Source organism: Diospyros lotus, chromosome 11 (assembly GCF_014633365.1).
Source record: "Diospyros lotus cultivar Yz01 chromosome 11, ASM1463336v1, whole genome shotgun sequence".
In the NCBI taxonomy this organism is placed as follows: domain Eukaryota; kingdom Viridiplantae; phylum Streptophyta; class Magnoliopsida; order Ericales; family Ebenaceae; genus Diospyros; species Diospyros lotus.
The window spans coordinates 21115617-21133682 of record NC_068348.1 but is presented as its reverse complement, the minus strand read 5'-3'; positions in this window follow the sequence as shown (position 1 = coordinate 21133682).

Sequence of the window (18066 nt, the reverse complement as noted above, 5' to 3'; positions counted from 1 at the left end):
CTCTAAGCTTATAACCGAACCCATAAATAAGTTTCTTTGAAAGTGAACCTAAAAGGGTTAGAAGAAATGAACCCATAATCAAGAAGGCAAAAGATGACAGTGATGGTGGTTGGCCGGTCACCATCTACAGTAACTGTGTTTTTTATTTTTTCTGTAATTACATTAAAAGAGGTCAATAGTATTTTAGAGATTTATGAATAGTTAACAATAGTTTGTTAACGGGAGGAGGAAGAAATTTACGGCCATGAAACTCAGGGGAGGTGAGTGTTATTTTTAAAATATAGGAAAAGTTGGTGCAATTTAAGCAAACATCAAGTCTGTGAAATCTACCCATCATTTTTTATATTTTACAATTAATAATTTTTAAGATAAATTATAAAAGTGTACTTTTAAAGTTTAAAGAAAATAAAAAAGCTACCCTCGTATTCTTAAAATAACAACAAATTATTCTCCTCTTTATTAAATTTGTCTTATTTTTCTGATGCAATTACTTGAAAGTTTTAAAAATGTCTTGTTTGTTTTTTAAATTTTTAGAAAATACGTTTATTTATATATATATATATCTAGTTTATGATTATATTTTAGAAAATGTCTTTATATTTTATATAATAGAGAATATATTTCTATTATTAGAAAATATAATTTCAATGTACTTCAATAAAAAAAATTAAGATTAATAATAATAATAAAAGATAAGACTGATCACTATGTGTTGTCTCAGGACTTGAGATTCAGAATCTATACCTCAAGATTGACTCCTTGGATATTGCACTTAAAAGAAAGTGTGGCAAGCCTAGGTTTTCGATATAATCTCTAATACTTAAGTCAATAATGAAATTTAAAGAGAGGGATTGAAAGCTTGTATTTAGATAATTTTACTTGTAAATATTCTTCCTTTATATAATTCGGAAGAGGTGAGATATTTGGGATTAATACTGAGAAGATTGAGATACGAGACCCCTTTTGGGATTCTCGAAGTTAGTTTTTTATTAAATAACAAAATTTTTAGTTTGAATTTTAATAAAAATAGGCTTACCAGATCTGGTCTGAGTACTTCTAGGTCAGAATTTGAAAAGTTAGATCCAAGTTACTCCTTTGGATCTAAATATGGTATGAAAAAAAGTGTAGCGTGTCATCATGTTATTGGTTTGATTTTAAGAGACATAGTAATATTTGATTAACTTATTTAAAATGACATTTTGATAATTTTGTTATGCCATCCCAAAGAATAAAATGACTAATTTACCCAAATGCGTTACCCTCGTTTTAAACAAGTTTTATAAATATGTAGTATTAAAAAGTAAATTCTTCCTTATAAAAGGCATTCCTGGTTTTAGCATCAGCCAGTGGGCCCGAGAATGGCTCCGCTTGTTTTCATTTTTTTTATTTGATTTTTCATAAATTGATTTGTTCCATGGACTTACTCTAAACATATAAAAATTATTATTTTTCATTTTTTGAATAAATTTGTTTTTTTTTATCTTAATAGCCTATAGAAATTCTTTAAATCTCCTTTTCTTTAGATATTTTTTTTTTATGACCCAGGTGTTCGAACTTCATTCGACTAATCCTGAGGAAAAATGGTTTGTCCTCTGAATAAATTTAGATATGATCAAAGTCTATATACATTCAGAACTAACTTTCGAGAAACGGCTAACTTTTTCTTGGATCCCACCTTTATGTCGTGTGGACGAAACTTCAATGGGGCGACAATCCACACCATAACCCTGCATCTATGTGGATGACTTATTTTTCAGCCTTATTCTCGCTTGCTATTTGTTGTTTTTTGTTTCCCAAAGAGGCCCAAGGCTATGACGAAATATTCGGATTTATCTTCATAGGCTTCGGCCCGGGATTGAAGTACCGTCCAAAATACCACCCATTGGCAGCCCATTAAAAGTCGGGCCATAAGCCCTTAATTAGGCCTTTGGAGGAGAAATGGGCTGAGCCCATTTGCTCAAGGCTTAAGAAAGCCCAAGCCGAGCCCAAGCCCAAGCCAAATGGCCCTTTGCAACCGTGCCCTAGTACCACCATATAAAAGGCATCTTTTCTGCCTTCTTTGCCCTCATTTGACGGTCTCTCTCTCTCTCTCTCTTCCTCTCTTTGCTCTCCCGATCCTTTCTTTCGATGGCTGAGATCCGTAAGCTGGTTCTTTCCTTCTTCGGTCAGATCTCATCTTCTTGGAGTGATCTTCCTTTCCTTTGGGAAGCCCATGGTCGGTCGGTGAGTAGCCTCTATTTACTTGGCGCGACAGATCCGTTTGAGGTAAGCTCTCGGGTACTGTTCTTCGTCTCACATCTCTGTGATCGTTCTTGTTCCTTGGTGGATCTTGTGGTGAACGTTACCTGTGTGGTTTTGGGAGAAGATTGGTGTTCTGGCCGAGAGGGTTTAGGGCTCCGATTTGGGGGTCTTGTGTAGCTTGTCCCTTGTGAGCTTCCGTGAGGCTTGGTGTCCCTATTTTGGTGTTACCTGGGTGGTATAATCTGGACTGACCCAGATCTGAGCCTTGACAAGTTATTTATAGGGAGTTTCTCTTGCTCTATCGTGTTCTTGGCTGGTTTGTTCGATATCTATTTGTTTTGATTATATATTGCTCTAACCTCTTTTCTGTTTTGGATTAGTTGTCTTCCGCAACACTATCAATAATTTTGCATTTCAAAATATCACAAGAATTCAAATCTCGAATGCTTTTGTTATTGTCTTGTGCTTTACCACTACGCTATGCCATGGGACTACTTTAGAGAATTTTGTTAACATTACAATTTGTTAATTGTTTATAAATTAGTTGCTCAGTATAGACATATCGTCCACATATGGGGGTTTATAAACGAATTGCATAATTTTGTTGCATGCAATTCTTGAACAACTAATAAATTTTTTAAAAAAATAAAATAATGCAAAAATGCATTAAAAATAAAATAATTTTTTAAATATTTAAAAATGATAAATATAAAAAGAAATTCTATTTAGGTATAAAAACAAGATTATGTGGAAATACAAATTATTTAAAATTAAAAAAAACAAGATCCACCATTTATTTTTTTAATAAATATTCAAAATATGTCTTAATTATGTCTATATGCTTCAAATTTATGTCAATTTTAAGTGGGTACACAGCTTATTTTAGTAAATGTTCTAGTAAATTTTATCTTTATGACTAAAAATATGATTCTTTATAAATATTTTACTTTTAAATAAATAAGTGAGGCTCGTTTATTGACTCGTTATGATTCTTATCTATTTTTTTAAACTATCTTCTCTCTTTTCTCTATTTTCGTTCTCGTAGGGGCCTTATCATTTGGGTTCGACTTTAATTACTAAAACCATAGGAAACAAGTGATAAAAGAGATAGAGATGATTTGTTAAGTGATTGAGAAGATGGAGTTCTTAGATTACTTTTAGTTGATATATAAATTTTAGAAGAAAAAATTATTTTAAGAACTAAGGGTGCGTTTGATAGGGGGTGGAAAATGAGAATGAAATTTATTTTCCATCTAAATTCTAAGAAATTTCATCAAACAACTTTTATTTTCTATGTAATTCGAATTCTATTTAGTTCAAAAAATGGAGATTTTCTTTAAAATCAAGGAATTGGAATTTCTAGGGGGTGGGGTAAGAATTGGAATTCCATGGAATTGGAATTCCACCCTACTTTCCAACCTCTAATCAAACGCACTCTAAATATTATACCTTTTGATTTAAAATTTTAAAAAGTATATATATATATATATTACAATTAGTTTGAGGTGGGAGGAAATAAGAGAGAAGTGATAACCAAGGGGTAAAATTGTTAATTAATTTTTTTAATAGAAGGGGTAATTTATGTCATTTTCAAACATGGGAGTGTATCATGCAATTAAGCTAAAGGGAAATTCTATTCACAGCGAGGGTTTTACTCTTCACAGCCTTTTCTCGTCAAAATTTTTCATCATTTTTCAAAATTCTTATTTTACCCTTCTGTCACCCCACCATATCATCTTCCTTTCATTTTTACTCTACACAGTCACTCCATCTCTCTTTCTCTCTCATTATACCCATTTTTTTCTCTCACACCCATCTCTCCATCTCTCTCTCCCAATGAGCACACACATAAATATGTATATATATACAAACACACACACAGATAATTTATTATAATAAAATAAAATTAAAAAATATAAATAAATAAATTATTTTTAAATAATTATAAATTAACTAATTATAAATTTTTTAACTAATTTTAAATTTTAAATTATCATGAGTTAAATTTTTGATACTCAAAAAATTTTAAAATTAATTAATTTATCTTATTAAATTACTTAAAGATACATATACTTAAAATTAGTTATTCAATCAACTAATTTAATAAGATATATATCTTTAAAAATTAATTAAATTTATTTAAAGATATATGTATCTTTTTAAAAATAATTTATTAAATAAATTCAACTAATTTATTTTTAAAAAGAATTAACTAATTTAATTTATTTAAAGATAGATGTATCTTTTTAAAAGAATTAACTAATTTATTTATTAAACAAATTCAACTAATAAGATATATGTATCTTTTTAAAAAGAATTTATTTATTTATATTTTTTATTTTTTTATTTTCTTTTATTATAATAAAAAATTAATTAAAAAAAATTCTCCAAAAACCAACTTTCAGGAAACATTGGGTTCCCCGAAAGCTGGCTTTCGAGGAACAATTTGATAGTAAAAAAAAAATTAAAATTAGTTATTTTATTTTATTAAATTACTTAAAAATACATATATTTAAAATTAGTTATTCAATCAACTAATTTAATAAGATATATATCTTTAAAAATTAGTTGAATTTATTTAAAGATATATGTATCTTTTTAAAAATAATTTATTAAATAAATTCAACTAATTTATTTTTAAAAAGAATTAACTAATTTAATTTATTTAAAGATAGATGTATCTTTTTAAAAGAATTAACTAATTTATTTATTAAATAAATTCAACTAATAAGATATATGTATCTTTTTAAAAAGAATTTATTTATTTATATTTTTTATTTATATTTTATTTTATTATAATAACAAATTAATTAAATAAAAAAATTCCCCAAAAGCCAACTTTCGGGAAACATTGGGTTCCCTTAGCTTTCGGGGAACAATTTGATAGTTAAAAAAAAAATTAAAATTAGTTATTTTATTTTATTAAATTACTTAAAAATACATATATTTAAAATTAGTTATTCAATCAACTAATTTAATAAGATATATATCTTTAAATATTAATTAAATTTATTTAAAGATATATGTATCTTTTTAAAAATAATTTATTAAATAAATTCAACTAATTTATTTTTAAAAAGAATTAACTAATTTAATTTATTTAAAGATGGATGTATCTTTTTAAAAGAATTAACTAATTTATTTATTAAATAAATTCATTTAAAAAGAATTTATTTATTTGTATTTTTAGTTAATTTTTTTTAAAAATAATTTATTTATTTGTATTTATTTATTTTATTTTATTATAATAAAACATTTATTAAAATAAAAAAAAACTTCTCCTAAAGCTAGCTTTCGGGGAACCCAGCATGCCCTGATCTCCAGCTTTTGGGGAACCTAGCGTTCCCCAAAATTTGGGGGTCGGGAACGCCCCCGAAAGCCAGCTTTTGGGGAACCTTGGCGTTTCCAACCCCCAGCTTTTGGGGAACGCTGGGTTCCCCGAAAGCCAGCTTTCGAATTTTTTTTTTAATTATTTTTTTATTATAATAAAATAAAATAAAAAAAACAAATAAATAAATTCGTTTTAAAAAGATACATATATCTTATTAGGTTGGATTTATTTAATAAATAAATTAGTTAATTCTTTTAAAAAGATACATCCATCTTTAAATAAATTAAATTAGTTAATTTTTTTAAAAATAAATTAGTTGAATTTATTTAATAAATTATTTTTAGAAAGATACATATATCTTTAAATAAATTCAATTAATTTTTAAAGATATATATCTTATTAAATTAGTTGATTGAATAACTAATTTTAAATATATGTATTTTTAAGTAATTTAATAAATTAAAATAAGTAATTTTAATTTTTTTTTACTATCAAAATGTTCCCCGAAAGCAGCTTTCGGGGAATCCAATGTTTCCCGAAAGTTGGCTTTTGGGGATTTTTTTTTATTTTAATTATTTTTTTATTATAATAAAATAAAATAAAAAAATAAAAAATATAAATAAATAAATTCTTTTTATAAAGATACATATATCTTATTAGTTGAATTTATTTAATAAATAAATTAGTTAATTCTTTTAAAAAGATACATCTATCTTTAAATAAATTAAATTAGTTAATTCTTTTTAAAAATAAATTAGTTGAATTTATTTAATAAATTATTTTTAAAAAGATACATATATCTTTAAATAAATTTAACTAATTTTTAAAGATATATATCTTATTAAATTAGTTGATTGAATAACTAATTTTAAGTATATGTATCTTTAAGTAATTTAATAAGATAAATTAACTAATTTTAAATTTTTTTGAGTATCAAAAATTTAACTCATGATAATTTAAAATTTAAAATTAGTTAAAAAATTTATAATTAGTTAATTTATAATTATTTAAAATATAGATATTTAAAAATAATTTATTTATTTATATTTTTTTAATTTTATTTTATTATAATAAATTATCTGCGAAGAGTAAAACCCTCGCTGTGAATAAAATTTCCTTAAGCTAAAATCTAAGAATGATTTAATACAATTTACTTCAATTTTTTATAAAATAGATTAATGTATTGTATTGATATAAATTATATGCTTTTAGAAAAATTAATTTTTACACTAGTTCATAATTGTAAAAATATTATAATTATTTCATTTTCATTTTCTTCCACCCTCTTTTATTCTTATTCTTTAGTTCATTGGCAGGAGTCCCTAAAGTTACTGAATCTCTAGACTAGTTTGGGAGTTGCCATTGGCCATTGACCTCCCATATGGATCTCTAGACTAGTTTGGGAGTTGCCATTGGCCATTGACCTCCCATATGGGTCGTCATAGTCTAGTAGTAACAAAAGAATAGAAAAAAATAAAATTAAAATTATAAAAACATCTTTGTTGTCCAAAAAATATTCAAGAGAGAGGTAAATTAGATTTTTCAAAGACTTAAAATTTTAATTATAGTTGAAAATACTTAAATTGTGATCTTGATATTTAGTTATTGCAGTTGGAATAAGAGTAGTTGTTGGTCCTTTAGGGTATGGCCACTCAAGAGGGGGTGAATTGAATGATTAAAATTTTTCTTAATTTTAATAAATATTATTAATTAAAAATTTTATTAAAAAATATATTTGATAAATATAATAAATTATATTTAAGATTAATAATAAATGTAAGCCACAAGATATAGAAAAAAATAAATAATATGAAGCACAACATAATTTATAGTAGTTTGGTATTTCTATACACATCTAATCCACTCTTTCAAGATCTAACCACCATTGGGATTTCATTAAATCAAAATCACCAAGATTTCTACACTAGCTTATTTTGAAAACTAGATACACACCTAGATTACAATGGGTTCTAGGCAACCACTACACCAAGATTTTCTCCCTAACTTACCTTGAAAACTAGATTCATCTAGATTTTAATGGATTTAGAATACAATTCTCAATAATAATTTAAATATTTACAAATAATTTGTCTACATTTGGACACAAATAAGTAATTAAGAACAAATTATACAAGTCAATAATATTTAAATAAATAAATAAATTTGTAACATCAAACGGAGAAGTTCGGATTTGTCATAGAAGACTTGAAAAACTTTTCTCCTTTTGCCCTGTGGCTCTTTGGTGAACGAACAATGAATCTTTGAAAACCTTGGAATGCTTGGAAATTAGCTTGAGAGATTTTGAGAGTTTTTGGGAGCTTTAGATGTGCAATGGATACTCAAAAAATGAGTTTGGGGGTATTTATAAGTATTTTAACCATTAAAAAAAGAATTAATATGAAGTTTGAAATTCAAAAAATGTTTAGACTTTCTCAAATAATAAAAAATCATGTCTCACATTTAATTCAAAATAAATTTACTTTTTGCGTGAGAAATCAAAATTTAAAAATTCAATTATAAGCTTTTGAGACATAAATGATTAAAACAATAAAACATGTCTAAAAATAATTTCTTTTAATTCAAAATAAATTTACTTTTTACATGAGTGAGAGAAAACATGTTTAAAACTAATTCTTTTTAATTTAAAATAAATTTACTTTTTGTATGAGAAAGAGAAAACATGTCTAAAAGTAATTCTCCTTTAATTCAAAATAAATATACTTTTTGCATAAGTAATAAAAGCATTTATCAATAAATAAAAATTTAAATATAAACTTTTGAGACATAAATGATCAAAAGAAAGAAACATGTTTAAAGATAATCCACCTTTAATTCAAAATAAATTTACTCTTTGTACCCATTTTTAATTTAAAATAAATTTATTTTTTTATATGAAAAATAAAGACATTTATATTATAAAAATATTTTTGTTAATCATTAAAATTTAATTAATATGAACAAGTTGGCTCAACAGTAGTAATAATAGCAAGTAACCACAAATAACACATGAACTTTTACAGAGGTTCAACTATAAGTGCCTAAATCCTATCGCTCAAGACTAACCTTGAGATTTTACTAGATAAAATATATTACTAACTTTTATTGGAGTTAAAATTAACATACAATTTCTTACCTGAGCAAGAACCACTAACATATTGCTAGTAAATACAAACTCTTCACACAACTAGTGAGTAAAAACACAACTTACAAACAAAGACAAACCAAACAAGTCATCAATTATGAGAATTCCACTAGATAACGTACTTCTAGCTCTTGAACTCCCTTACCCTTATTTGAAAGCTCTTTCAATCAATTCGTTGTTTTTATGAGACCCCATACTTATCCTATATATATTCTTTTTCAAAAAACTAGCTTTTAGAAATAAAGGCTATTAGCAATTTAAAAATTCAAAAAGTCTTCAACCTTTTTTAGACTGCAACCTGATTCATTCCCGTATCTGTGGGTATTTTTTGATTATAGAAATATCAAAAATATATTTTGTACATAAAAAATATATGGCTCAAAATGATTTCTTAAGACAAATTAGATAAAGTTGGGAAAAGACATAAGGAGACCACCTCATATTATAATTAAATATAAACTTTTGATAGACAAAAAATTCATAGAGAAATCAACAAAATATGTAAGGGGATAGATTTGAAGTTAAACTACCTTTTCTCTTCAAAATTAATTATACTTTTTGTATGAGATTTTGATATAGGAAAGATAAGCTTATCAAATTATGATTTCAAAAGAGAAAATGAGAATAACTCCTATTTGTTTTATTTTTTAATACGTAAAAATTTTAGGGACTAAGTTTATCTGAGATGTCTGTTAGACTTTGGTCGACCGAAGTTCCCACTTAAGTTGACTTAAGTTGTCTAGAAACTTACTTCACAACTTCGGTTGAAGTTCGATCAATATAAAATTAGAGGTCAAGATTCTAGTTACTTTTAAGTTAACTTAACTCATGCAATATCAGATACCAATTTTCTATCTTACTTCAGTCAACTTAAACTCAACTATCAGTCAACTTAAGTTACTTAATCATGATTTTCATTTCTTCTTTATATTAAGCTAATTGAATTTTTTTATTATTATTTTTTTCTCAACAAATAATTTTTATTATCATCAAAATCATATTATCTTATCCTTGAGCTTAACAATTTTCTTAGTATTTAAAAATAGAATATTAAAAAATAAAAATAAATCTTCAAATTCCATCTTTTGTTTTTGCTTAAAAAAATAAAAACAAATCGTGTATATATTTATTGAATATTCTCAAATTTTCTTTCATAAGCAAGTAGTCAAAATCTCAAATTTTCTATTCTTCTTAAATTGTCTAGTAATATTTTTGGTATTTTAAAAAAGTTAACAATCATTTTATCACAATAGAAGATAATTTTGAAGAACTTCCCAAATTCACCAAAATCCTTCTTAATTCCTATTTCCCTGTCGTAGTTGAGATGACTAGATGGTCATTATAATTAGTGTAATATCTCAAATTTTTTAAAGGGTTCAGGAATAATTTTAACATGGACCATAGGTGAAGTTATTAAAAGATTAAGGGCTTAAGTATAATTTTTTACAATTATAAGTATCGAATTGACTGGAGGGAATGTCCCAAAGTGTAAATGTCTAAGGAAAATGATATGGTTTTAATGAGCGTCTCGAGATAAGATTTATGGTATTAAAAGAAATGAGAATTGAGACGATTTTTGATATAGCTAAAACACAACTTCGATTTAGGCTGAAAAATCGAATTATCATAGGAGACTTTCGAGAAATTAACGGAACCCTAGGGGGGCTCCGATTTTTTTGTAAGAATCAACTCTGAAGTGGTTTTGGGATGAAACAAAGGTCCATTGATGGCGCATGGACGAAATTGTTCTTATCGAGTAAGTTTGGAATTATTAATTTTGGATTTATTGTATCGCAATGCAAATTAATGTGACGTTGAGGATATAAATGCAATTAGAGAATTTCATAAGTGAAATAAAGATGAATTATGGGACTTAAATGTGTAATTTTTATATTTATTGATGTAATATATAATGTTTTATAAATATATATATATATATATGTATATGAGTGGCCGTGAGACATGGAGGAAGTTACAACACTTGAGAGACAAATTGGCTCTTCGTTTGAGAGCAATTAGCACCGAAAGACTTCATCAGCTCTTTGTTTAAGAGCAATTAGCATTGGAAGACTTCACAAAGATAGAGAGATTGGTCGGCCAAGGCAGGCTTGAAGCTGCTGCGAGTTTTTTATAAATAGAATAGAAATGGAAGCAGAGAGCATGGCCGAGAGAAGCTGAGAGCTTGGTCGAGAGCAGCTCGAGAAATTGAGAGAGAGTGAGAGATCAGAAGAGGGATAGGAGTCCGGCTGAAGGAGGCAGCAGCTTGCCGCAGCCATGGCCGCAAGCTCCAGCGAACCAGGGCAACAACGGGGATGTGAGGCAGGGGCACACGGTAGTTGTATGGGTATTGGAAAGCGACCGATGAGCAAGCGGGCGACTGTGATAAGGCAGCTAAAAGCTTCGACGCTTGGCCATGGCGGATAAGGAAGAAGAAGCAATAGCAGCTGCAGTGATGGCAGCAAGGTTCGACTGCGATAGTGGTGGCCGTTGGGGCAACGGCGGGAGAGCAGCGGGTAAAGCTTTGTGTGCGCGAGACGTGCGTCGCAGAGAAGGAAAGAAGAAGCAGGGGAAGAAGAAGATGAATATGAAGGAGAAAGAAAAGAAAAGAAAAAGTAGAAAAAAGGAAAAAGAAAGGAAAAATTGGGGAAAAATTCTAGAAAATAGGAAATGGAGATTTATGATTATTCCAAAGATTTTTGTGAGAAAAACTGTTTAGGCACGTGTTTCGAGGTAGTGCACGAAAATTAAGACAGTGCACAAAAATTGAAGCAGTACAAAAAAAATCAAGGTGGTGCATGAAAATTGAGGTAGTGCACGAGAATTGAGGTGGTGTGCGAGAATTGAGGATTGACACTCATTTTGTGAATTTTTACAGTGAAATATTTGAGAAAATATTGAGAAACATTTAGTTTGAAATTTTTGAGGAAAAATAGGAAGAAATAGAGAAAAAAATAAAGAGAATACAAGAAATTATGGAAAAAATAGGTTTTAATACTTATTTAAATAAATATGATGATTAGGGTGCTTTAAGACTTAAGTTGAAGTGACTTGTGCGAATTTTGAGGTCGACACATAAATCGAGACGATGCATAAATTTCGAGGCAAGACGCGAATATCGAGGTAGCCCGATAAGCTTGAGAAGCTAAGTGATTGACCCTAAAAACCTGATTTTATGTAAATAATTTTATCATGTTGTCATGTTTTGATATAAACATGTCATGTAGATTGTATTTACATGTATTGATGATAAAATATGCATATGAGTACGAAGAAATTCACGGTTATACATTACATGGGTTTGGGATTAGGGACTGGTGCTGTTGCTTTGCTAAGGGTGCACCCATACACTTCGGTCTGGCAGGGAGATTGGAAAAATGGTGAGTAACAGTTGGGTATGGTCGACCCAAACATGAGAGTAATGATATTATGTGCATTGCATTCATATACGTGCATTAAATGTTTTGTTCCTTTACTTAGATGATTCATCATCTAACTTGAGCTTTGCCCTTGAAATATTCAAACATTCCAAATGGAGATTGTAGCAGAAACGAGAATGAATGAAACATGAAATGGCACTTAGCAAAGTGCATAATAAATTGAATATATGTTATATATGTAGCTTATGTATTAAGTTATGTTATTTTGAATTTTGAACGTTTCAAGAAATGATGATGTGTAACCTCATTTATGGTTAATGATGATGTATAATTTTATTTGTGAATAATGTTAAGATGTTAGATTTGATTATAGTTTTCGTATTTGATGTTTATGATGATTCTTTTTCGAGATAAATGTATGGAATTTTGGGATGGATAAGAGCAATTATATGGTTTAGTCGTAATTTTAAATAGAAAAAATATTTCTTATCTCAGAATTGTCCTAAGTTATAATACGTCGAGAAAGTGAGATGTTACAATTAGGATGGCTTCATAAGTCTTTATTCGTAAAGGAGATTACCCCGCATTGGCACAATCTCTTATATCTCGATTGATGGGATCAGTAAGAGTTGGGATTTTGTTCGGTGCTACGTCTCGGTATAGTTTTAGTTGTTAAGGTATAGAAGATAAGTAATTATTGTTGATCATCCACTGGTTGCTTCCTTTCTTTTCTTGATGGAGATGAAGATCAATCTTTTTCTTGAGAATGACACCTTGGTTTGAACTTTGAAGAGACTTTTTCCCTTGTTTGGCTTATTCTTTTGAGGATTCTTGCTTTCCTCAGCCATGAAATCACTAAGGAACGCCAATCAATCAATGCTTAGATCTCTTACAAAGCTACTAGCACTCTTCTGCATCATGCTCATTATCATGATGGAAGTGACAGTAAACTGTTAATATTGAATCATATGAGTTTTATTTCATGGGTCAATGATTCAATGTTAACTATGGATGTGCAACTAGTTCTTAAATCTGAGATGATATAGATATCTATGTATTGGTGGATTAGGATATCAACGATATTACTGTTGTTCTACTTTTATATACTTAGTTTTGATGATGAAAAACATATTTTATTAAATTCCTAAGTCATGAATCAAGGTGGTGGTTTTCAACATAAATTAATTTCAATATGAAGTATTACTTTGTGAGAATGAAAATCAAATGAATTTCAAGTATCGAGATTTTAAAGTCATATTTTTCTAAGTCTGAAAGGTTAGCACCTTATAAAGAGACATATATGAAAATATTTTCTTTTTAGAAAACTAACTCCCGGTAATTCAATAGCTAACATTCATTGGTGATAAAATGATTTTTAACGATTTTTTCAAGAAATAGAAAGTGTTTATCTTAGAGGTGGTAAAATCGCAAAATCCTAAGTTTCTACTAAAACTCAAATTCTACTTTCTTATTCTTATGGATTTTGATTTTTTAGATATTTTTATTGAATCCAAATGGGGGGTACTTTCTTATTTACATTTATGTACTAAAGTAAATGGAAAGTAAAATATAAATTAAACAAAATGAGGACATTTTGTAAATATGTTGTAATATTTTCAAACTTCATTCTATTGACTATTTTCTTCATCTGTCGACTGTGTGTTTCAATCTGTCGACTATGCCTATAAATAGTCGACTATGTGCTTAAGGATAGTCGACTATGGCTATTGTTCTGTCGACCATATTTTATTTTGTCGACTATTGTGTAAGGATAGTCGACTATGCTACTTATTCTGTCAACTATGTTTGTGCATGATATTTGAAATTCTCTTCATAATTTTTTATCTGTCGACTATGATAATGGTTTGTCGACTATGGGTAGTTTTTGTTATAAAATAGTCGACTATGCTTTAGTTTTATTTGAAGAAATAGTTGACTAAACTATTTGATCTGTCGACTATGTGCTTCACAGAAACTTACAATGGCTAGTTTTTTCAAATCCCAACGATCACAAACGGTTACATTTCTCTTCAATTTTTTGGGATGCTTATATATACAACTCATGGATGATCAAGAAGTGGCTAATGGACGGAAACGAGTTGATCTAGAGATTGTAAATCATTTTATTCGAGTTTACAGTGTTTGTGCTTTCGTTGTTATATTTTTTCTCTCCAAGGCTTCGTTGTTCTATCATTGTAAATTTATTGTTAAGCCTTATTTTCATTGCGAGAGAACTTGTAACTAAGAGTGTTAACTCTTAGCTTCTCTCTTTCATTTGTATCGTTTTTATTTTCCTAGCTTATTATGCTAAAGGAATTGCTGGTTGAAGCAAGGGGTTGAAATTCCTAGCTTATGTAGCTAGAGGGCCCATTTGACTAGGAGGTTTTGTAATTCCTAGTCTTGGACTAGAGGACCTACTTGGTTTAAGTATGGGGTTTTAGTGGATGGTTTGAAAAATCCTTAGTGAAGAGGTAAGGTAGTGGATTAGGTTTGGGTTAAGCCGAACCACTATAAATCCTTGTGTTTTCTTGTGCTTGTGTCCTTTGATATATTTATCTTTCCAAGCATTTCATTATTCCTCACTCAGTTCACATATTTATCTCTGTTCATTTGTCATTTTTATACTTTACGCTTTAAAACTCTAAAACCTCAATCTGTATCAAAAAGTTTTTTTTTTAAAGATCTATCAATTAAGTTTTTAAAATAACCAATTCACCCCCCTCTTGGTGTGTGCCATAGCACCTCCTGTTCTAGCAATTACATGGTGGATTGGGATATTAACGATATTACATGGTTGTTCTAATTAGGAATAATCATACGTATCTATGTGTCTAGTTCAGTGATGTATGAGGTATGTGTGCATCAGATATGAAATCTATCACTTCGAGATTTATGAGAAGGATATCCTATGTGATTTAGTAATTACTTGATGATAAATCCTTGGTCGAGACAATATGATGATGGAATGTGTGTTCCATAAAGGTTGTCTCATATTAGTTAAGATTGATTTTAGATTTGTTCATATGACGAGATTAAAAGATTTGACATACTGATCATGATCTCATATCTTGTTGGGATATATAAGATGATAGAGGGATCGTATTGCATTGTGTCATAGTAAAATATTCACAATACTCGTTTCACATTAAATTAGGTAATCATGACATATTACTAAATATCATTAATGATTTACGAATTAATTCTCGTTGCCAATTTAATTGTGAACTCAAAAAGTCCCACCCAATAAGAAATCACTTTTAAAGAAAATAAAGATAAATTAGTAATTATGTAATTACTAATTATGGTACATTCATTTATTAGATAAATAATAAAAATTAAACAATTATATTATGAATATAATGATTTAATTATTAATAATTGGATTGTGCTCTTTGCTAGCACATTAAGCCTGACCTAATGGCACCTAGGGTTTTCAATTATGCTTTATAAATAGGACCATAAACCCTAAATCAGATGTAAGTAAATCCAAATTCAGTTAGAAATTTTCAAAAAAATTCTGCTTTTTCTCTCAAGACTTTTGGATTAAGGTGGTTTCGGGTGAACCGACTTGGCATCCTATATTTGGAGGATTTTACGACGAATTACCAAACGGTGAAATCGGATTTCGTCAACATGTATTCCTTTGTCTAATTTTCAATTTTTGTAAATCATATTTTTTTGAAAAACGTGATACTTGTAAAATCAATTTTGTTTTGTTGCACATGATCAGATCTAGCTTTTCTAACATGATCGCCATAACTCTATCTCGAATTGAGCACTTATAATAAATGGCATGGTTGATTCTCTTGGTATAGTCTTCAATACTCAATTAGTAGAGTAAATGAGAAATAAAAGTGTTGAATGCTTAGAATTCCTTAGTTTACTTGTAAAGGTTCTATGCTGGGGAAACGACTAAGACACTTGTAGTTCTCATCTCCAAGATTCTCACTTTTGATGATTCTATGTTATAATAAAATCCTTTATACTAGATGGAGATAGAAAGGAGATGATTATTCTACTTTTTCAGTTATGGGACGAGTCAAATAAAAATAGTGTTATTTCCTTCTTATCCCGGCTTGATGGTCTTCGAATTTCTTGATGATGTGATGCATCGACGGTTATATGTTGGTAGTTATCCTTTAAATCAAATTGAGGGATAAAGAATTGTGTCATTCCCTTATCTTTTAATAATGTGGACATGTGGCATAATAAGGTTTTAATTTTTAACCTTTTTAATATTCCCATATCACCTAATTGAAGTACATAATGTAAACAAGAAATACAAAATGTAAAAGGATCAAACTTAATTGAAATTTTTGAGTAAGGCCAAGAGGTCATATTGCAAGGAAATAAATATGCACAATTGCAAAGTATATAATTATGAAAATCAAATCAAGTTTAACAAAGTAACTAAATTGTCCATACTTACTAAAAATTACATAAATGTCTTTCTAACATATTAAATATGTCAAATTAAATATTGAACCATTTATTAAGAGATCAAATAATTTTTTTTTTTTTTTTTTATGTATGACAGATGCAATAAGTACCATCATACATGACCACATAGAGGCAAGTTATTGCCAAAAAGTTAAATCGTCTTTTTTTTTAACCTTTCATGTATGGGTTGAGATGAACAATACTAAAGTAATTCAGATGAGATCGCAAGTGACATTATATCACACATGATCAAATGCATGACAAGGATTACATGACACATGGATAATTATTATAGCTTTTTTTGAAGTAAATAATAATCATCATATCAATGTATAAAATTTTAAAATTATAAGCATTCCAACACATATGTAAGCAATATGAAGGAAATTAGGTAATTTATGGAGTGAACCAATTGACTCTCTCCTTTTCGATTTCTAGTTTTTTTTTTTTTCACCATTTTTTCCCTTTTTCTTTTATATGTCATTTTCGATCCTTGGATTGTACCTATAAATCTAGTTGGAAACCCTTTAGGTGGTGTTCTCTTCGTGTTTCAGTTTTTAATTTTGAGTTTTGAATTCATTTTCAGTTTTGTGTTTTGAGTGTCTATTTTGAGATTTTTGAAAACATGTTCTTTTTGTCATTTTGAAAAACTGTTTCTTAAAACAAAAAACTAGAAAACGCGTTTGCTTTGAAATTTTGAAAAACATCATTTTGTAATATTTTATTCAATAAATTTAATTTAAAATAAATTATAAACAATTATTAATAAATTATAAATTAATAAAAAAATATATTACATATCATATTACACATTCGTATTCAAATAAAACAAAACAAAAATCAAATAAAAAAAGAATTCAAAACAAAGAACACAGAATGGATGGGGTCTCGCACAGAGGGGAGGCGATGATGGTGGACGCGAGATGCAAGGGGAGCAACGGTGGGGGGTAGACGGGGACTCTCTCTGCCGGTGGCGAGCGCGGTCGACGACGGTGGTTGCGGTGGTAGTGGCTGATGCGGTCGATGGCGGTGGCGGAGACGGTGCTCTGTTTTTGGGTTTGCGATTTTTGGGTGTTTTGGAGAGAAGAGAGGAGAGAGAGAGAATGGATGGGGTCTACCAGATTTGGGGGGAGAGGGGTGGGTCGATGGCGGCTTTCGGTGGTGGCGGGCTAGGTCGACGGCGGCCTTGGCAGCAACGGAGATGGCACGTGAGGTCGACGGCGGCTCTGGCTGCAACGGAGATGGCGAGCGCAGTGTTTGGCAGAGGTTTGAGAGAGAGATAGAAGAGAGGAGAGAGAGAGGAGATTCGAGAATGGAGGTTGGGGATCGGGGGGGGGAGCGTCTGTCACTACGTGAGAAGAAATGCTATTTTCCGTGTTTTCATTTTTTACCCGTGTTTTGGCTGAAAACAGCCAAAACGAGTTTTTCTTGTTTTGGATTTCCTTTACAAAATTTTTACTTGTTTTCGAAAATGTGTTTTCGAAAATAACAAAGAGAACATGTTTTGAGTGTTTTGAAAAATTGAAAACAGAAAA